At 40.4% G+C, this 22,676-nt stretch overlaps 1 long non-coding RNA gene and 1 other non-coding gene across 2 annotated transcripts; one reads left to right on the top strand and one right to left on the bottom strand.

Annotated features, from left to right (window-relative positions):
* Window positions 1-3,627: 3,627 nt before the first annotated feature.
* On the top strand, window positions 3,628-22,676 carry LOC121137163. The gene is made up of 3 exons (XR_005874396.1): window positions 3,628-3,755; window positions 16,530-16,723; window positions 22,620-22,676. It is a non-coding gene; the product is annotated as an uncharacterized LOC121137163 (long non-coding RNA).
* Window positions 15,389-15,548, bottom strand: LOC121137377. Its single transcript, XR_005874628.1, has one exon. It is a non-coding gene; the product is annotated as a U1 spliceosomal RNA (small nuclear RNA).

The raw sequence follows: 22,676 nt of genomic DNA, 5'->3' as shown, positions 1-22,676 counted from the left end.
GTTTCAGTAAGATCCTATCTCACAAGATGGAGAGTGATCAAGGAAGAATGGTGGTGATCTCTTGGATCCTCATGCACATGCTTAGACATACATGATTATCCTCATGCACATATATACAAGCAAAAACAGAAAATGAGCAGAGTCTTTACTTATATTTACATTGCTCTAATTCCCTTCAATGTGATCACTATGCACTGATCAAAAGCTATTCACCTTTTTGTGGTTTGAAAAGGCAGCTCACTCTGTTTTCCAGGCTGGCCTTCAACTCAAGATCCATCTGGCCCTGCCTCCCACATAACAAGAATAACAGGTATATGGCACAGTGCTGGACTCCACTTTTGTTTTTAATCCATCTCCATTTATCTACAGATAAAAGAAAAAAAGTAGAGTGGGGATAATGAAGTAGTGGTAGTGAAAGGCAAAGAAGAAGCTGAAAAGTTGCAACCTTTCACGTTCTTTCTCAAGACTTGTAAGGAAACCAAGAAATACAAATTCTGTCAGCCTTCGTCACTTTCAAATCACATCAGATGAGGAAATCTTTGAGACCAAGAGAATTACAAAACTAAATAAACTTTTTAAAAATCCAGTCATTTAGCAGTCACTTTTTCATACTTAATACAACTCAAGTGTTGGAACCACATTGCCATATTTCATTTCAAGTATAGCTTTTTACACACATAGACATTTTGCTTGGCATCTTCACACTCTCTAAAACTCTTGTCTCAAACATCTGCATCGACAGCAAATGTTTCCAATTTGAAGACATTTGTTTGATTCCTAATTCAAGAATCCTACCCCCCGCCTTTTTTTGCCACTTTTTTTTTTGCCTAGGCTAAGGACTTGAAAAACACTTAAGACCACTAAACCTCAATAGAGAGCTCCAGAAAGCTATACTTAGAAGGGAGAGTTTAATACTTTTTTCTCTAAAATAAGATAAAATTCATTATTTATAAAACACAGCATTTACTTAAAATATTTTCAGATTATATATTTCTGACAGTATCAATGTGTTATATTTCCTTAAAAACTTATCAAATATATTAACTTACAAATTAGTACTGAGAATGTAACTCTATAACATTTTTGTAGTATGTGCATCCAAATAAATGAACAGTGAATAAGTAAATGTAAGTTTCAAATATAAGTTCAAGTAAAATTTAATTTTTTGATATACAATGTTTTTGCTAAACAATCTAAACAATCTGAATGATCTCCTACCCTCCAGACATAATCTTTATCTCCACTGTGGAGAGGCATTCCGATTTCCCTATGTTAATATGGATATATCACCCCTTCTAATGGTTTCATTCTTTCTTAGTCTGTTGGTTTAAGGGTTGTTTGAAGGCCTAAATGACCAGGGAGAAGTCTGAGTTTCCAGTTCAATGGGAATGTTTGTTGTGCCTCCTGACAAGAGCACTACCGGCTCTAGAACCAAAACTTCCAGGTCAGCAGAGTAGAAGTTGGAAGGAATCTGGCAAGCAATGGAATGCAGAGATAAAAGGGGAAAGTGGTGTAATATTTTTAAATTAACAATTTATGGAAATAAAGTTTAAATAAAAAGAGGGGCTAGATAGATGGCTTCCGTTGTTACAGAGGACACAGGTTCCATTTCCAGAATCCACACGGTAGCTAATCATGTGCTATAACTTCAGTCCCAGGCATCTTCTGTCTTCTTCTGACCTTTAGAAGTGCTGGGCACACACACATGCAGGCAAAACACCACATAGCTATTTTTTCAAAGTTAGAAAAATGAAAGAATGAAATTTTCTACAGTGATGTCACAACCCTGACACAGACCAGGGCTAGTTAACATGAATTCTTTCTGGTCTTGCATGGAAGCAGCTGTGGCCTTCTGCCAAGCCAGCTTGCTCAGAGGCAAAAGCAGCTTTGTGCTGAGGTTTACTAGAGATCATCATAACCATTCATGTAAGAAGAGAGCATACAGTACTGTTAGGTGACTTTTCTGTATTTGTGCTATCTGTTAGAACTGTGGCATTGGTTCATCTACCTTTTGGATCAAACATCAAGATTGACAGGCTGCATACTCCAAAGCAATCTGCTTTCACAGTGTCATTTATTTTCAGCTAAGACCTTGTGGTTCAAGATAAATATGCCAAAGGTATTTCTTTCCATCATTTTTATAATCTAATATGTTCCTGCGTGACTGTGACGTAAAAGCATCCCTAAATGTCTCTGCTTTTCCATTATTATCATGTTCAGAATTGCATTTGATAACTGAGTATGCTTAGGAATAGGCAGAACCCTATGTGAATGTGTCCAGACTCCCTAAGTAAAAACTATATGCTTCTTTTGTTTAGGGAAAACATCGCTTTGGAAATAATTCCCATGCGATCCTTATCTCCTGCAGGTAAGAAATATTTCCCACTTCTGTCTTGGCTGTTGTAATAGATATTCTCGGTAGTCAAACTGACTACCTCCAGAATTAGCTAAAACCCAAGAGTTGGGTCACCTGTGAGGTTTTGAAATTAAAGACCTATCTTTAATCTGGATCATTTGGGTGATAAGATCCACCTTTAGCTGCTTCATGGGAGTACACATCTCTAACGCCAGTACTCAGGAGGCAGAAGCAGTTGAATTTTCTGAGTTTGAGGCCTGTTCTACAGAATGAGTTCTAGGGTTGCACAGATAAACAGTGTCTCAAAAACACCATAAAAAACCCCCAAAATAATTAAAGAATAAGATCCACATTTAATCTGGATTGAACCTTCTGGCGGAAGCTGACACATATAAAGGATATTGAAGAAGGAAGCTCTCTCTTTCTGCCTGCTTGCCCTATCTCTGGCTATCATTACTAGCATTAGAGCCCACTTCTTTAGAATTTTGGTATATAATGAAGACCAGTTGAGACATCCAGCCTTGTGGACTGAACAACTACTGGATTCTTCAAATTTCCGTTAGTAGGCAGCCATTGTTGGACCTCCTGGACCGCAGCTTATGAGACATTCTAATAAATCCACTTTCTACAAACATGGAAACATTCATTCTACTAGTCCTGTTCTTGTAGAGAACCTTGAATAAGGCAGTTGTGCTTTTTTTCCCCCCAACTGCCCACTGAGGAAGATGTGCTGGCTAACAATAGTGCTCATTATTCTCTAAGTATTCAAATTTCCATGAACACTACTATTTTTATTATTATTCATTTGCCTAGAGTTTGCTCTGAATTTTGGGAATAAAACTCCTAAAGCAATGTAGTCATGATTCATCCTTCTGATGGGAGAAAGACCTATATTCTTGTTTGAGGTCTGGTTCCTGCTTTTCTTTCCTGGTTGAAGTCCCTGTGAAAACCAGGTAAAAAGTACCTTCAGTTCATGTGACCTCAGTGTGAAACTACAGAACAAACACCCCCTTTTATGTCCTTAAATCTCTCTTTAAATGTTAATGTTCTGGGCACAGGGTCTGCTATGGAATCCGGAGGCAAGTACTATTGAAATGCCTACTCTGCTCATCTAGAAAAAGTCTTTGTCTGGGGTGGAAGGAAGGATCAGGAACCATTGTGCTGTATCTTTAACCACAGAACAACCCAATGGGAGGTGCTCTTGTCACTTAGGCCTCACTAGCCAACCAGGCCCTCCAGACAACTTGTCAGTCAGAAGAGGTACCAGGCCCTTCTGGGTGCCAGTTTCAGACTTGTCTCTGAAGAGGAGCTGGCATTTTTTTTGTGTGTGTGCTGTGCTGCCAGTGCTGCTACAGGGAGCTGAGTGGAGAGCTTGGGCAAGCTAGGTAACCATGACATGGTAAGTGAGGGGCTGCTGTCTCCAGATGGGGAGGAGCAGGTGGTGAGGTCTGAGAGCCAGTGTGGGAACCTGCAGCCAGATTCCCTGTCCTGTGAGGTTTCACATTGTCCTTGCAATTCCCTGGACCCAGGCAGGCCTCTGAGTAACTTTGGTCTGGGAGCTGAATCTACTCAGAGCATTGGGAGCAGGGAGCTGTGGGTATAAACATCTTTTCAGTCAACATCATGTTTTTGTGCATCCATGGAAAGGTTGCCGAGCTTGGAGAGGCCTAGTTTCTCTAGTGTCTTGTAGACATTCAGCGCTTTGGGTTTGTCCTTTATGTGTAAGTTTCATTTATGGTTAATTTTGTGGAAGTTGTAAAAGGCATTTCGTGTTTTGGGTAGCACTCCTCTTCTAGGCCATGATGTAGAAGAGTAGAATTGGTGATATAAAGGATTTACCAATGCTTAGGAAGTAGTAAGTCTCACAAAGTAGAATGTAGCTGAGGGAGGACTGTTTGTAAGACACGTGAAATTGTATGCTAACCAAGCCTGTTAGAAATTAGAATGACAGGATATACATTTGTTCACTAGGATTGTGACATTTGGCTCCAGACCATTACAAAGACACCTACACTGATTTGCAACCAGTCACTAGACCCATCCCCATATCAAGGAACAGGCCTCTAACAATCTTCTCAAGGAGGCATTACAGGGTCACAACCAATCTTAGGGTCTGGTATGCCATAAAGTTGCAGTTTTCTTCTTGAGAAAAGCATAGTTCTCCCAGATGGTCAATATGACACCAGGTTTCCTGTCTCTATTTAATTTGTTCAAAGTGTAACCTGGAGAATGAACCTAAAAGATACTTAAGGATGATGGAATGCAAGTGTGTCTAAGCTGACTCCAGTTTGAGCATCAGTTAGAGATAGATGCATACCATTATTAAAGATATTTTCCTTTATTAATCTTCCAAGTGTGTGAAGAAAAGCATATTAATTCTAGAACAGCTGTATTTCTATCCTGCTAGAAAAAATGTTTCTGAGACAAACTCTCTTATGTTTGCTCAGGTGGCTTTGATTCCAGTCTGTTGCTCTTCAGGGAAATGACCTTGCTGTCCTCTATATTACACAGTCAAAATTCCTAAATTAAATGACTGTACTACCTCATAGTTTTAATACATTTGAGTCTTGTCATTCACTAATGCAGTCACAGGAAAGGAATTTACATGTGAAGCATTGCTTCTGTCTTCAGACCAAAAAAGGAGGAATAATTTATTGTGTACACTTCAGGGGAAGCAGGGTAGACATCCAGCTGCTGGAGTCACCATTGTGAAAAAGGACCCGATAGTGGTATTGGGGATGTTTGTGTAATTTCCCAGGATGTTTTAATTCATGTCATGTGAATGAACACAGACCAGAGTGAGTGTACAGTTTGGGAATGTTTTCTTGAGCCAATGAATATTGAATTTGCAATTAGGCAATGCTTCTATGCAGATGTCTTCAATCCTGCTTGACACAGTTATATTAGCTGAGAAATTTGAGAAACAGGCTATTGACTGTAATTCAATGTGTCAGGTTACAGATCTTAGCAGCCAACATATGCATACTGGCAGCATCAATCTTTCTCTTTATTTTTTGAGACAGGGTTTCTCTAGCTTTGGAGCCTGTCCTGGAACTCTGCAGATCAGGCTGTCCTCAAACTCAGAGATCACCTGCCTTTGCCTCCCTAATGCTGGTATTAAAGGCCGTGTACCACCTAATCTGTGTCTTATTAATGACATTCGCTCTACTAGGGAAGGACTTCTTCTTTTTCAAAGTCAATAATAGCTAAGTTTGTAAAATCTTAAAGCATTATTTTTATCATTCTAGAAATCACATATTGGTATCAGTTTCAAATATTTTCTTTAAGTGCATTGCTGATCTTATTGTTGTGGCCAAATTCTGAACCCCCAAATCACCAAGAGGCCCATTTCAATGCAAAACAGAGTCTTTTATTGCTGTTGTTTAATGAGCTAACCCCACTGGCTTGGGCCTTTCATCCATCCACTGCAGTGGATGTCTGGAGAAAGACCCCGAGAAATCAGGAGGTAGGGATCTTATAGGGCAGCATAAGGGGAGTGTCTAGGGGTATGCAACAGTCTCAGGATTGATGCGCTTCCATGCTCAGATGACCTGCCCTGATTGATTAACTGTTGCTCCTGTCCTGGTCACTTGAAGGTCAGATGCACTCCTCATGGCAAGGAACCAATCAGAAGTTAGCTGCCAGAGCTGTGCTTTACAGACAAGTGTACAACAGTGATGTGTGAAGAGCATAGAACCGCCTGGGAGGGCCTATGCCATAACAACCAGTTAGACTCTGCTTTTGCATTGAAATGGGCCTCTTGGTGATTTGGGGGTTCAGAATTTGGGCACAACACTTATCTCTATTTGTTTCTGTTCTCCAGTGTTTCTAGGTCATTAATAGTTTCATTCCTTATCTCTCAAGTGATGTTGATTATTGATTTCTGTGTAAAGTAATGTCTCCTGTAGCTTAGGCTTGCTTTGTGTTGTGTAATTGAGAGTTGCTTTGAACACCTAAACCTGCCCCTGCTGGCCAGTGCTGGTAAGACAGTCCTGTAACTCCTTCCTGGCTGGGCCTTGACTAGTCAGTGAGAAGAAAAAATAGACCAGTTAATGAGTGACCTCCAGCCTCTCTGGCTTTTATAGGGGACTTATAAATTAAGAGGAATCTGTGCAAGAATTGAGGTAATTAGTCAATTTTGAAGATGGTGGAGCAACAGTGCAGAAAGGTTGAGGCAGGATGGAGGGTGAGAGCTTTCCTGCTTCAACAGTAGTTGAGATTATCAATGTGGAATCATGTAATGGATTTTAAATGCTCCATGCATGTCCTGATTGGCCATTTATTGTCCATAGACCAGGGGAATCAAGAATCTGGGTAATGGACTGACCTTATCATGAAACCAAATTGCTATAGTTACAAAATAGAAGATTTGGGTAAAATGTTGTGGCCCTGCCTAACAGGATTGTTCTTTTTCTGGTTTAAGATGTTCATCCTTAAAGAAAGCATGTGAGAAATCTTTGATGTGGTCTAATACAAATCCCTAGTCTCTGGAGCACTATTTCAGCTTTTCAGCAATTTTTGAGATTATAACTACATCATCCACATTCTCTTTCCTGCCTCTAAGCCCTACAATGACCCCTCATTGTTTTGTAATTCTTGGCCTGTCTTTCTTTAACAATAGTTACACAGTAACAGGTTACTGTGTGAATGTGACCTGTGTCTTCAGGATTTCCCAACTGTGAGCAATGGGTTGGCTGCACTGTACGTTGAGTGTGAAATGGAATGTGCACACCAAGGCCCCTGTGCTTTGAATGAGGAACAGTATGTGCTCTAGGAGAGTAGAAGAATGTCTACTAAAATGCAAACTATCTAGGCTAGGCCCTGACTTGTCTGCTGGGCTGAGTCATTTGATCTCTGATGGCCTAGTAGGGGAGATACTAATATTCTGAGGCCCATCTGGGGAGCCCTAGCCAATGAGGGATTCTGAGTAGGCTTAGCAATCAGGAGTACTAGTGACAGGTAGCTTGTGGATCCTTTTTTTTTTTAAGATTTATTTATTATGTATACAGTGTTCTGCCTGAATGTATGCCTGCAGGCCTGCAGAGGGCACCAGATTTCATTGCAGATAGCTGTGAGCCACCATGTGGTTGCTGGGGATTGAACTCAGTACCTCTGAAAGAGCAATCCATGCTCTTAACCTCTGAGCCATCTTTCCAAGATTCCCCACTGCTTCTGCTGTGGGCAGTTGTAAGGAAAACCACAAGCCATGCCCTGGTAAGTGTAGGTTGTTCAGAGCAGTTCTGCTGAACTGTCATTTGTGCTGGGATTTGGATGGCCCATGAGCTAGACTGTGTTTCTGTTCCTCCATGGCCCTTGTCCTCTGAGTCTCCCTGTGTATGGGTTTCCTGGGGAGGGGGAGATTCTGTAGCCCTGGCATTGGAGGATACGATGCTTGTAGTATCACTGTCCATTGTGCACAAACAACTAGGCACTGCTTTTGAGGTGCAGTGGGAACACAGATTGGAAAACTGAAGGTCTGGTTTCTAGAAGTTCTGAATATTGTATTCCACTTTCAGGTTTGTCTTATAGATTTACAAATAGTTTAGGAACTGTTAGAAAGATAGTGATGTGGATCATCTTTCAGGCATATATGATTAGAATGCTTTTAATTTCTGCCAACACCAGTCCCAGTGGTATGACTAAGTGAAGTTTAGTTCCGGGGAAGTAAAGGAGTTTATAAGCTGCAGAGATTTCTCAGGTGTGTACCATGTTGGGCAGGTAAGTAGGACAAAATGCACATATTGTGTCATAATTCATGTGGCAGCAAACAGATTTTAAATTATTCTTCTATATTGATTTGGGATTGGGCATCAGTGAGACTGAGTCCACCTGAAACCACAAGGAGGCATAAGGGGCTGCAGAGCCATAGCAAGAGATCACCTCCATTTTCAGAGAGTTCTCTGTCTTTGGAAGCTTTATCAGTAGCTGGAGGGTCAGAAGCAACAGCTTAAGGGTCAGTTTGAGTTACTATTGTGAAACTTCTGAAGTCTGTGTTTATGTAATTTCTGTACACATAGAATAATCAGTGAAGATCACATTTTTCCTGGCTAAGTTTCCTTTGGTCTTTTGATTAATAGTTGAATATATTTTCCTGCCTTTGTTGTTTGCTTTTTCTCTTTATTTCCTTTATTCTTTCTCACATATTGTTCACATTTTGATTGTTGTAGCTTTGTGATAAGTGTAGAAGTCATATTATGTCAACTGTGAGCATTCTAGGTATTTCACTGTGAATGTAGCTTTGTAATCAGCTTTCCTGTCATAAATTGTTGAGCATTGTCATTGGATTGTATTCATTTTATGGTGCAAATTTACCATACACCTCTTGATTTTGATGCAGAATGGTCGAAACGATCATTTATTTACTGATTTATTTAGGTTTTGTTGTTGTTAATCTGTGAAAGACTTGGCCAATTGGAGAAAAGGTATTATGGGTCTTGGCAGATAGCTCAGCACATATTCTTTTGGGGGATGATCTGAGTTCAAATATCTACACTCAAGTTGGGAGGCTCATAAATCTCTACTACTCCAGATCCAGGGTACCTGAAACCTTCTTTTGTATATCACCTGTGTACATATGTAAGATAGTCTCTCTGATGCACAAAATATGCAAAAAATAGCAATGAACTTGTTTTCAAAAGTGCTTGTGACTTACAAAGCAATTAGAGTAAAACAAGTTGCTTTAGGTGTACACTCTTTTAAAAATCTGTTATCTTGCATTTTGTTTTAAAAAGTTTTCATTTCCTCACTCTGATGTAGACTTACAGGCAATCATCAATCACAGGAAGCAAAATGGTGACTAAGTGATCCTAGCAGACATCCTTTTCTTTAAAATAAGAGAATGAGATCCTTATAGTTGTCAAAACTATTTTCTACAAAGTTAAAACCCCAGAAGGCTTCAAGCGAATCTCTCCAATTTTGGTGGAACAACCTCCTCATACAGCCCATTTTCTATATTGGCAGAGTAGGGAATGGAGTGTACAGAATGAGTGATGGCCAGTGATTTCTTGTAGATTAGTTTTGATTATGATCTTGTTCTTGTTTAAGGCACATGATATATATGTGTATTTATGTTTTCCTGTCTTGGTTTTTTTTAGTGATGCCATCTATATTGTTAGATTTATTATCACATAATTATATTGTTGATTTTCTGGAAAATGATTGATCTTCACCAGTTTTGTATTCAGAAATTTTCTTGTTAGGAGATCCTTAAGTTTTGTTAGTTTGGGAAGTTTCTGTGGAGAGACAGTTTTAGTTTTCTCTTCTTGGTCTTAGTTAGAGGCTTGCCTCATCCTGTTTCCTACCATATCTGTGTTTTCTAGTTGTTGCTATCTTCATGTTTGGGTTCTTGCTGCTTAAGTGATTGATATGATTAATACATTTACTTTGGATCTTTAAAATTTTCTCATATATCATTGTCTCTTCTTTCTAATTAGCCTCAGTTGTAAACAAGACATAGCCTAGAGTCATCTGAGGTAGCATGAATTACAGGAGTGCCTAGATCAGAATATCTGAGAGACACAAGCCAGGAAGCAATTTTTCCTCACATTTTGCCTTCATTTATTAAATTGAGTTTGTATCCTAAAGTTCCAACGAGGGTGGACTGTGACACAAGGATATCAACCAAATAAACCTGTTCATTACCTGGGTTGCTTTTAGTTAGAGAATTCAATCACAGCAACAGAGAGGAAATTAGGAACAAAAAAAAAGTGACACCTCAAATGTGATTTTCTTGGTGCACAGGACTTGGACTTCTTAGGCCTGATCTTACTATCCTGAATTGAATTGTTTTGTTACCTGGCCTAGGAAGACCACTGATTCTTGACAGCTTTCCTCCCAGCTGGGGTTATATGTCATGTACTCCTATCAGCTGTAAACAGTGTTAGATCAGAAGAGCTAGGTTTACTGCTTCTTGCATACTTTGAAATGAAAATGGTTCAGCCAATGAGAGTTATTTAACAGAGCTTCAGAGACTGAGGACATTTGTTCACATTCATTGTGCCATTCACTCTATTGGAGAGATGATATGGGGGACTGAAAAACAAATTCTCAACAAGCGTGGAGTCATGGTAACCAAATTTGACTGCTTATCAGTATTGCAAATAGAGCTTACTACAGCTTACTCAACACCATCTGAATTGTTCTGAATCATACAGTTAAGAGAATTTTAAATAAAATGGCTTAAAGTTGGTATTTGTAATTTGTAGCTCTAGAGTTTCACGGAAGAACTGTCTACTTGGCTGGCATCATGTGGAATCTTCTCACTAGAGGGTTATTTGCTAGTGCATTTATTCTGTAGTTTTTAATGTTTTTTCTTTTATTACTTTGTTTTTTAAATAGCTTGCTTCACATGTCAATCTCAGTTCCCTCTCCTTCCCCTCCTCCCGCACTCTCTCACTATCCCTCCCAGCCTCCCACCCTATCCCCACTTCCTTCCAGATAGGGGATATCCAGAGTCTGTCTTTTCGCTCAGGGCAGGGTCCATGCACTCTCCTAAGAGTAAAGGCTGAGAGATCATCCCTTTTTGTGTTATGGACAGACAAAGTCCATTTGTATGCCAGGGATAAATACTGATCTACTACCCAGGGCCCCATAGGTTGCCCAGGTCTCCTCACTGACTCTCACACTCAGTGGTTCTGGATCAATCCTATGCTGGCCTGCCAACTGTCAGTTTGGGGTCCAAGAGCTCTCCCTTGTTCATATCAGCTGTCTCTGCTGGTTTCGCCTGCCCATTCTTTGCCAATATGCTCATTGCTCCCCTCTCTCAGTCACTGGGTTCCATGGGTTCAGCTCAGTGTTTAATTGTGGGTGTTTGCCTCTGCTTCCATCAGTCACTGGATGAAGGTTCTAGGATAGCATGTAAGGTAGAAGTCAAGTTCATTATCAGGAATGGGCATTTAAGGTGGTCTCTCCACTATTGCTTAGCTTGCCAGTTGGTGTCATCCTTTTAGATCGCTAGAGGTCTCACTGGTGCCAGATCTCCCTTCAAACCTATGACTCCCTCTATTATGGTATTTCTCATCCTGTTCTCCCCCCTATCCTACCCCCCACTCAACTTTCCTGTTCCCCTATGACCTACTCTCTCTTCCTCTTCTCCCCCCTCTCTTCTTCCCAGCTCCCCTTCCCCACACACACACCTCCTGCCGTGTTCCCAATCTGTTTAGGAGATCTTGCCTCATTCCTCTTCTCTGGGGTACCATGCATATATCTCTCTTAGGTTTTTTCCTGTTTCCCAGACTCTCTGTTGGTAAAATTGCAGACTGGCACTCTCCTGATCCATGTCTAAAATCCATATACGAGTGAGTATATATCATGTTTGTCTTTTTGTGACTGGGTTACCTCACTCAGGATGGTTTCTTCCAGTGCCATCCATTTGCCTGTGAATTTCAAGATTCCCTTGTTTTTTTTATGCTGAGTAGTACTCCATTGTGTAAATATACCGCATTTTCTCTATCCACTCTTCAGTTGTAGGGCATCTAGGTTGCTTCTGGCTATTACAAATAATGCTGCTATGAACATAGTGGAACAGACATCCTTGTATGAATTTGCATCTTTTGGGTATATGCCTAAGAGTGGAATTGCTGGGTCCTGTGGTAGACTGATTCCCATTTTCCTGAGGAATCTCTATACTGATTTCCAAAGTGGCTGTATGAGTTGGCACTCCCACCAGCAGTGGAGGAGTGTTCCCCTCTCTCCACACCCTTTCCAGCATAAATTGTCTTCCGTGTTTTTGATTTTAGCCATTCTGACAGGAGTGAGATGGTATCTCAGAGTTGTTTAGATTTGCATTTCATTCTGTAAATATGCCTTTCTTACTGGTTGATGAATAAAACACTGTTAGCCAAATAGGGAAGCAAGATAGGGGGACTAGGATATAAGGTGGATTCTGGGAAGTGTAGTAGGGAGTCACCATGTGATCCTGGGAGGAGCAGACACATGAGTCTGGCATTCTCAGTAAGATAAGACCTTGTAAAAATACATATATTAGTAGTTATAGGTTAATACTTAAGACAGAGCTAGCCAATAAGAAACACTTGGCATTGGCCAGCAGCATTGTAACTAATAGAGTCTCTGTGTGTACTCTGTAAATATGTCCATTGCCACTCCAGAGGCCCCAAATAACACACTGTACATAACAGAATGATACTTTGGAATACTTTGGCTCCTATGAGGATGCCTAAAATATTTTTGCATTTAATATTAGTGGCTTAGAAGAATAATTTTGAATCTTTATCAGTACCATAAAAGGCTGTGATTGCTGGAGACACTTAAATTTTAAAGACTCTTTAGGCTTATATAATATAAGACTTTAATATTTTGATGTATTGAAAATAGACCTTGTTTTGATTTTTTGACACATTCTTCCTGTGTAGCCCTGGCTGTCTTGTAACTTGCATGTAGACCAGGCTGACCTTGAACTCACAGACAGATTCTCCTGCCTCTGACTCTCAAGTACTGGGGATGAAGACTTATACCAGCATGCCTTACTTTTGTTTTAGGTTCTCTGAAATAGTCTCAATAAGTATCCTTGGTGGACCTGACATTGCTGAGTAGAGCAGTATGACTTCAAGCTCAGAGATCTGCTTGGCTTTGACTCTAGAGCCCTGGGATTAAAGGGTGTGCTGCCACACCTGACTGAGATCTTTTTATATGGCCACTAAATGGCAGTGTTGGTTGTGCTTTGAAGAAGTAGAACAGCACTTGTAGGCAAAAAATTTTGGGCCAGACTTAACTTATTTTGGGACCTGGTCTTTAGTGGGCCAACGTGACCTTCAATTCCATATTCACCCGAGGATGGCCTTGTCTTAATGCTCTTACCCTCACACTTGCCACTGTCCAGCTTATGATTTGTACATGTAAAATGTGAAAATGTTGCTCCTTTTTTCATACTGCATATCTTTTGATTCAGAGTTGAAGAATAGTGTTGTTTTTCGCTCCGGTCTGTGTGATTTATGGCCCCTGTCTACACAAATTAGTTCAAAGTCATCATTATTATTCAGCTTTCCTTTTAAAATATCTTATTTGCTTTTAGAATTATGATTCTTTTGCATATCTTTGATTCCCTATTAGTCTAGACAATGTTCATCTTGGAGTGAAATGCAGGCAGGGCTCATGCTAGTCTAGACAGTGTTCATCTTGGAGTGAAATGCAGGCAGGCTTACGTGAGGCAATTGTTCTACCATTGTGTTGCTCCCTTCCTTAGAAATACTTGTTTGATATTTGAAAATATTTTTCCCTTGGTATGATTTTTGTAAATACATCCAGTCCTTTGCCTAATAAATCTTTTGTATTAGTTTTTAGTTCATCTCTAGGTTTTCTCACAGTAGGATAATTGGGCTATTAGATGACTTATTTTCTTGGCTTTTAAGGGTTTTTTTTTGTTTCATGTATCCTACCTTTGAATAAAGACTCAAGCTTTTCTTGTGGATATAATTAACTGTATATAAGGAAGTGTCTTTCTTTTTTGTAACAAATACTAAAAATGTTTTAGCTGAATTACGTTTTCCCTGTTTTCAAATTTTTAATTAATGAATTAATGGATATATTTGAGCTTCTTTTTCTGGGTAGCTTTCTGGGATTTCATCTATGTAGACCAGGCTGATCTCACACTTGGGGTAATCTTGCTACATTCTAAGAGCTGGGATTACAGGTATGTGCCCAGTAAAATACCATTTATCTTCCAGTTATTTTCTCCCATAATATATATCTAAATTATGATTGTGTATTGCAGGAAATGTGAAATATGCTAACAAATGTAGCTCTTGCTTGCAAGTAGACAGTCATTGGGATGGACATTTCCTATTCTTCAGTTGGAAGTTAAGATTTTGGGGTTCAGATTATTTAAATTCAGGATACATTTTCAGTCCTGTGGAAGTATGGAGAGATTACATGTCTTTAAGTGAAGCTATTATTTCTTTTCTAAGACAGTAACAATGTACCAGGAAGATCTACACAAATACAAAGTAAGGAATACAGTTTTCTTGCAGTCGCAGAGTGTGTTCTTTTAGGCCACTGATAACAGGTCGCAATCCTTGTAGGAACATTTAGTGCCTTGCTTTGTCACAGCACTAGACCTGCTTAGCCAGCATTGTATTTAGGATCAGTTTAGTGTTTGCTGTGACTGTGGGGGCCCTAGGTTAATGAATGAGGTGACAAGGAGATTAAGCAGAATTAATTAAGCCAGAATCCAAAAGTGCCCTTGTCTCTAATTCAGCCAAGTAAAACTATGTATGCAATCCTGGTGCTTTTTTAAAATATAACTTCTTTAATGACTTTAGGAGTTTTACAGCATGCACCCCAATTCCACTGTTTCTCTTCTTTTTAAGAATAGTATTAATGTGATCCCTATCTGATCTAAAACTATCTATAGGATAGGCTGTCCTAGGACATCATAGAGATCTGTCTATCCTGACTCCAGAGTGCCTGAATTATAATTTGGCATGTCACTAGATAACTGGGTTCATTTAATTGGTTTACTGAGGATGGGTGACTGGGTCTGGCTAGTTAGGGTAGCCAGGACACAGACTCTGGTCCCAATCCCAGTAACAGAAGAAGATTCCCATCATATGCAGCTTTTCTGCCTTAAAATTCACTGTCTTCCAACTATGAGGAATATTATTTTTTTATCATTGAGTCTGTTGTAGCTCATCAAAGCACCTGGGGAGAGTTCTGCCTTATTCTGCACATGTTGAAACCCAGGCTCACAGAGATAAGTAGATTGCGAATATAGTTAAGTGCAACTCCTCATGTTACTCATCCCATCATTCTAATGCCTCACTAAATGAAGTTGAAGCCAACTAAGCTAGGCATAGTGGCAGAGGCCTGTAATCATGTTACTTAGAATGTGGAGGTAGGAATTTCAGGATTTCAAAGTCATCCAAGATGAAAATGGTCGATGGGGTATGGTGGGAGTACCACAGAACAAAGGGAGATTGTGACTGGTCTATTCTTGATAACATCTTCTAGTCTTGATAGTGTTTCCTGACAAAGGCAGCCTAGATCACTTTGTGGCCAGACTCTTTTTTTTTTTTTAAACAGGGGAGAGCGTGAATGAAGTCCCCCACTACCACAAATTATGCAGGGTTTCCTGGTTTGGGGAAGTTGCAGGGGTCAGTTTATCTGGAGTGCAATGGATAAGCCTCACCCTGGGAAAACTACTTTCGTGATCATGGTATCTCCCTTGTGTGGCCAGACTCTTATTATTGTGCATTAAAGAGTGGAATTCTCCTACAGTTGGGAGAATTAGCCTCAGGCAGGGATGAACTTCCTAATTGCATATCCAATACAATGTGTTCAGTCCTCAAACCATATACACACAATCAATAGAAATGGACTCAAAAGGTTTTATTTATATATTTGTTTAACAGGAAAAGAATTTGAAGGGAAGAATATGGGAAGGGATCGAGAAAAGACCACAATGGGGAAATTGATGTAATACATTTTAAATAAAATGTATGAAAATAAATTTTAGATAAAGAAGCTGCCTAGAAACATAGCTTAACAGTCAAGAGCACTTGGTGTTACAGAAGACACAGGCTCCGTTCCATGATAGCTAACCATCTTCTGTAACTTGAGTTCCAAGGGATCTGCTACCCTCTCCTGGCCTTTGCTGGTACTGCGCACAGATGCCTGGAGGCAAACATCCATATACATAAAATAAAATAAATCTTAAAAAATGGAATTCTTTACAGTGGTGTCACAGTCCTGACACAGACAGCAGGCAGTCCTAGTTAAAATGAACTCCTGGTCCTGCATGGAAGCAACTGTGGCCTTCCTCTGATGCATCAAGCTCAGAGGCAAAAAACAGCCTTATTCTGAGGTTCAAATAGCTTAGCAGGACTGTTAAACTAAGAACAGCCTCCAGAGTGCTGATATGTGACTTGTCCTTGATGTTTTTTTTGTATTTGTGTTCCTTTAAATGTATTGATACATCTTTATACTGTAGATCATAATTTATGATCTAAAAGATAGATTTTTCTCTGTAAGTCTTCATCTGTCTTAGTGGCTAGACTTGTAGTCTCCTGTCCCTATTTAAATAGTTCAAAGTAAAAGCTGTAGCCTGATCCTAAAAGAGACTTAAGGATGATGTCATATAGGGAATGGAAAATCTGTCTAGACTGTCTTTTTGTTGTTGGTTGTTTTTGTTCTTTTAAGCACTCTATCTTCCTCTCACCAGGTCCTGTCACTAGGTCTCCTTAACCAATCAGAGACTCGTGCACGGACCTGTACATCTGATGGAAGGGTTCTTTTGGGAGCCAGGGTTCTGCCTTAGCTCCTCTTCTGAGGAAGTCAGGAGTTGGCCAGTGTGACCTTGACCTTGGACTCTGCTCTGGGTAGAGCAATTGCAAGCCTGCCAGCTTGGTAAGCATGGTAAGTAAGGAGGTGCTGTCTCCAGATGGGAAGGGGTGACTAGCCATGGCGAATGAGGTTCCCCAGTCCCCAGACTGAGAGTTGCAGAGGCAAGGCTGAAACTAGGCAGCTGGTCCTCCCTCAACTGGGAGCCAATGGCCAGACTCAGGTGGAGCATGTCCCTGCCTGGTTCTGTTTCCTGTATGTCCTGCATGTTGTGTGTGGTCCTTGCAATTCCCTTGGCCATGGTGGCAGCCTCTGAATAACTTCAGATTGTGGGCTTTGTCTGTGCATAGTGTCATGGCAGAGCATTGTGAGCTGGGCTGTGCTTAGAAATGTCCTTGTTTTTGATATCCCTGTAAATGCTGATACCCATAGTGCTTGAATTGTCTTTATGGAAGACAGATTTGCCAAAATCAGAGAGTCCAGTATCTTCCAGTAGTTCTGCCTTTTTAATAATTAACATTTAGGTTCAGAATTTATCTGGAATTAATTGTATGGAGCTAGTAAATGGCATCTCGTGTGTAGAATAGCACTTCACATAGAAGAGTAGAATTGATGTTATAAAAATTAACCGTATCGTGGGAGACACTAAGTCACACAAAGTAGAATTTAGCTAAGGAAGGGCTGCCTCCCAAATAGCCCAAAGTTATTTCACTAATATGCTAACCATGCCTGTTAGAGATTGATATGAGAAGATGTAAATATTTGTTCGTTCACCAGGATTAAGCAGCCATTAAGCTACATTCCCATAATGAAGGAGACAACCCTGATTTACTACCAACCCAATGCCCCCTCCCCGCCATCAAAGAACAGGCCTCTAAGGTGCTGCTCAAGGGATCATTACAAGGTCACAACCAATATCAAATCCTGGTGTGCCATGAAGGTATATTTATTCTAGAAGAGTTTGTCTGTATTCCTCCAGATGTTTCAGTCTCCAGATTGTTAAGGACCAGTCTAGAAACCCATCTTTCCACTGTTCTGTCTTGTGTTCAATGTATATGATGTAGTAGCATCTGACATAAACTATCTATGATCATTTAAAAACAAAAGCCTGAATTTATGGGTATCTGTGTAACTGGCACAGTAAAATGAATTGGGTAATGTTCCTTCTGTTTTTATTTCATCAAATAATTTGAGGAGTATTGGTTTAAACTCTTCTTTAAACGTCTGATAAAATTCAGTGGTAAAACCATGTGGGCCCGGGCTTTGCTTGGCTGGAAGACTTGTAATGACCTTTTTTTTCCACTAAGGGTTATAGGTCTATTCAAATTGTTGATGTGATATTGATTAAACTTTGGTAAGTTGTACCTGCCAAGAAAAATATCCATTTCTTTTAGAACTTCCAATTTGGTGGAATAAAGCGTTTTTAAAGTATTTCCTTAATTCATGGCTTTCCTCATTTTCTGTTGTTATGGCCCCCTTTTCATTTTTTATTTTATTAATTAGGATATTCTCTCTGTGCCTCTTGGTTTGGATAAGGATTTGTTGGTCTTGTTGATTTTCTCAAAGAACCAAGTGTATTTTCTATTGATTCCTTGTATTTTTCTTTGTTCCCATTTTGTACATTTTAGCCCTCAGTTTGAAAGTTTCTTCCTGTCTACTCCTCTTGGGTATGCTTATTTCTTTTTGTTCTAGAGCTTTCATATGTTCTGTTAAGTTGCTAGTATGAGATTTCTTTATTTTTTTCCTTTTTTTAATGTAGGCACTCAGTGCTAGGATGTTTCCTCATATCACCATTTCCGTTGTGTCCCCTAAGCTTGTGTATATTGTGTGTTCTTTTTCATTGTATTCCAGAAGGTCTTTAATTCCCTTCTCTATTTTTATCTTGACCCATTCTCTTCAGTAGATAGTTGTTTAGTTTCCATGCATTCGTAAGCTTTCTGTTTTTTCTGGGTTTACACACACACAGAACAACTGTTAATAGTGCATCTGTTGGGCTAGCATGATAGCTCAGGTTAAGAGCACTTCTTGTTCTTCCAGAGGGCTGGAGTTCTATTTATAGCTCCCAACTCTAGTGGCTCTCAACTGCCCATAACTACAGCTCCTAGAGATGATAACTTTTCCTGATCTTCATGGGCACAGGCATATTCATGTACATATATGCACATAATTTAAAATAACTAAAACATACCCATACACACATATATGTATATATATATGTATATATGTATATATGTATATATATACATATATATATATATAATTTTGAGAAAGGGTTTCTCTTTGTAGACCTTGATGTCCTCCAACTCAGATATCTACCTGCCTCTGTCTCCAGAGTGCTTATATTAAAGGCTTGAACCACCACTGCCTGGCTAAATTCTTTTTTAAAGTGCATTTGCTTTCCCGTTGATTAAAAAGAAATCCCAAAATTAAGTAACTACAGTAAAGCTCCATAGTGCAGTGATTAAGTGTCTTTGGCTAGACTGGAGGTCACTGCCACACTTCCTCTGTGACACCTAGTTTAAAAACTTGGCCACCAGTGTAGTCTGGTAGCTCAAGTTGGAACTGCTTGTAACGTCAGCTCCCAAGAAGCTAATGCAGGGAGATAGCCAGAGTTTGAGGCCATTATAGGTAACATAGCAAGACTCTTTCTCAAAAAATCCAACACAATGACAGGCACAGTGGCACATACTTGTCACCCAGCACTTAAGAGGATAATCAGGCCTCTTGTGCTGCATAGAGATGAGTGTGTACTACATGAAATCTTGTATAAGGAAGGAGCCCACAGACATACACAAACTACACATCAAAACTGAACAAATCAAAACCTTAACATATTTGATATCTACACTTAGTCACTAAAGCTTAGCAAGCAATAACCTAAAAGATTTTTAAAATATTTCAATTTTGGGAATATTTGCAGACTGACAAAAAAAAGTTGCAAGGGCAACTTTAAACAGCATCAAAAGCAGATGTAGCTGGGCAGTGGTGGTACACACCTTTAATTCCAGCATGGGAGAGGCAGACACAGGTGGATCTCTGTGAGTTTGAGACCAGCCTGGTCTACAAGAGGTAGTTCCAGGACAGCTTCCAAAATCACAGAGAAATCCTGTCTTGAACCCAACCCCCCAAAAAAAGGCAATTATAAGATACATATACACTAATATACAGGGAAATACTCTAAAATGTTGGGAAAAAACCTCAATCCCTAACCCTAACAAGTATATAACAAGTGTCATCCTTTCTATAGAAGTTCACTTTAAAATTGTGTAGTGGAGTACCCATAGCCATTATCCAGCAATCCCAGCTACCCCAGAGGCTGAGACAGTAAAGTAGTCAACCTTATACCAAGGAGTGCCAGACCAGTCATGACATCATCACAAGAACTAAAATGATTAAAAAATTTGGATAAGCAGTTTGGATGTCAGTCAGGCAAAGAATTGAACGCCCACATCCTCCCTTTACTCATGACTGCCTTTTGACAAAGGCAGATAAATAAGAGAAACGTGTTGCACTGTTGGTGCCCATAAAGATGGCTCCACTCCATTTTAGCTCAAAGGCAAAGTTCAAAACTGGCCTCAGTAAGTCGTAAGGCCTAAAGGTCAAAGGTGTGGCTACAGCAGGATGTTCAATCTTGGCCTTGGCTGTCTTATTCTAAATAACAACAGACCTGGTTTGAGGTGTGGTTACTCCTGACTCTCAAGGCCAGGTAACAAGAAGTTGAATCTAAGGTGTGGTTACTGAATCCCTGGAGAAAAGGGGAAGAAAGTCTGTTCATTCCATATGCATGATACCATGTTCCCCTTTTTTGGTTAAGGTATATAAGAATGGTGAAAACTGGTCTCAGGGCATTCATTATTGACTGAACTGCCCTCCTGACTCTATCCTGTGTCCCTGTCTTTCTGTTAGCATCTTTTAGCTAGCCTTTCTTTAGTCCACAATCCCCCTTCTCAGGTGTGAACCTCTGGCTGCTTGGCTGGCTCTTACTGCAGTGCTACAAGAACAGCTTTCCACATTGTACCACAGCCACACAAACTTCATAAATCTGCTTTACAGCTTAGTTTCTCTAGCGTCCAAATTGCAAAGACCTCCAGAGACCACCAGAGACACAGACCCACTAAACTGTAAAAGCAAGGTTTTAATTGTGCTTTCAACCATGATAGGGTCCCCATCTAGCAAGCTGTCACAGCAGCCTCTAGTTCCCTCTCTACTGCTAAGTTTTAAAGACAAAAGTTACAGGTTTACATCAGTAGGTACGGGTTGGTTTCTGATCGGTTGACATTTTTCTTTGTTCCTATTTTGTTCATTTTAGCCCTCAGTTTGAAAATTTCTTCCTGTCTACTCCTCTTGGGTATGCTTTTGTTCTAGAGCTTTCATATGTTCTGTTAAGTTGCTAGTATGAGATTTCTTTACTTTTTCCTCTGTTCCATAGCCCTGGAAGGATGAGCAAGTTCCCGAAAGTGGCTGTAGAAAACCATGGGTGCCCAAGAGCAAAATCTCCCTGTTATGTTTAAAAATCCTGGTTAGTGGAAAAGTTGATGGAATCCCACAGTTGGTGATGTAATGATTCAATAAGACTGAATTAATAAATCCATGCTTAATCTGAGGAAAGCATTCCTGGTTGGCCCAATGGGAACAGAAAATCAGAAATCAGGAGGTGAATCCAGAGGAGGGGAGGTAGGGTCCTTTAGCGTCCCCTGGGGATGGAGCCTGCAATGGCAGACATGTAAGGGCAGAGTTTGAACTGAGTTGAATCCAGGGGAGGGTCCATCCTTGGCAACCTGAGGGCAGGACTTTGAGTGGTGCTACTTGCACCTCACCATTCTGGTGGAAGCTTCCCCCAACCTGCCTTCTCTGCTTCCTCAAGGAACAGATGCCTGAGGTATACAGGACAGCAGTTAATGGATTACTTCTCTACCCTTAACTCCTGCTGAATGTGAGTCCTGACTCGCCCTCTCCCCATATTGTCCCTTGTCAGCAGGAAGAAGCCAGACTTAAACTGATGCCCCTATATCTGAGGACTCTGGGTTATTTAGGTGGAAGTCCTACTAGCTTCTATGTCTATACAAAGAGGTTGGAATGTGTTGATAGCCCTGTTTCAAACCCACCCTCAAGGTACCAAGGATGGGCCTTGCTCTGGAGTCACCTCAGTTCAGACTCTGGCCCTAAAAAGGCTGCCATTTGAAGCTCCACCCCCCCTGGAGGGGTGGTAAAAGGCCCCACCTCTCAATTCACCTCATGATTTTGATTTTCTGTTCCCCTGACGCCACACAGGAATTCTTTGCTCAGATTAAACCACTGCACTGCGTCTCTCCTGGTTCTGTCACTCAGGTTTCAGTAGCCAATCAGAGCCTCTAACAGGCCCACCAGTCAGATGGTAGGGTTCATCTGGAGCCAGGCTTTCTGCTCAGTTCTTCTGAGGAAGTAAGAAGTTGTCTGGAGTGCTGTACCTTTGGTTCTGCATATGTGAACAGAAGGTGGAGAAGTGTGGAGAGGACTCTCTCTCTGTATAGGGTTGTAGATCATGTCAGCAGGGCAGAGACTGTATCTTTTGGAGCAGGAACACCACCAGTGAGTCTTTATTATTATCTGTGTAAGGTGTTCCCCAATAAAACACCCATTTATCATTTGTCTTGGGTCTCATGAACTTACTAACACCCCACTTTCACATGAAAAAAATTTTCTTTATTGAAATTAAAGACAAGTATTGTAGGAGGAAGCCTGTATGCCGCCATTAACCATGTGACTTACTAGAGGTGCATACAGATGAGGTAATAAAAGAGCAGTTTACCACACCGCTAACCACACCCACTTTAGGCATGACTAAAGACGTATATGGATGAACGTAAAGATGTATACGTACATAGGCGGTGAACTACGTCACTAGCCAGGCCCACTTTTGGGCATGGCTAGGGAGCATTACGGGGGAAGGCATAAAAGACAGCACACAGGAAGTCTTGGTCTCTTTTCCCAGATTTCGGCTTCCGGTTCGGCAGCGGAAAACTACTGGACTCATCTGTGTTACTTGCTT

The sequence above is a fragment of the Mesocricetus auratus genome, unplaced genomic scaffold, assembly GCF_017639785.1.
Source record: "Mesocricetus auratus isolate SY011 unplaced genomic scaffold, BCM_Maur_2.0 Super-Scaffold_100676, whole genome shotgun sequence".
Classification (NCBI taxonomy): domain Eukaryota; kingdom Metazoa; phylum Chordata; class Mammalia; order Rodentia; family Cricetidae; genus Mesocricetus; species Mesocricetus auratus.
The sequence above is the reverse complement of the archived record's forward strand: the minus strand, read 5'-3'. Positions and strand labels throughout refer to the sequence as shown.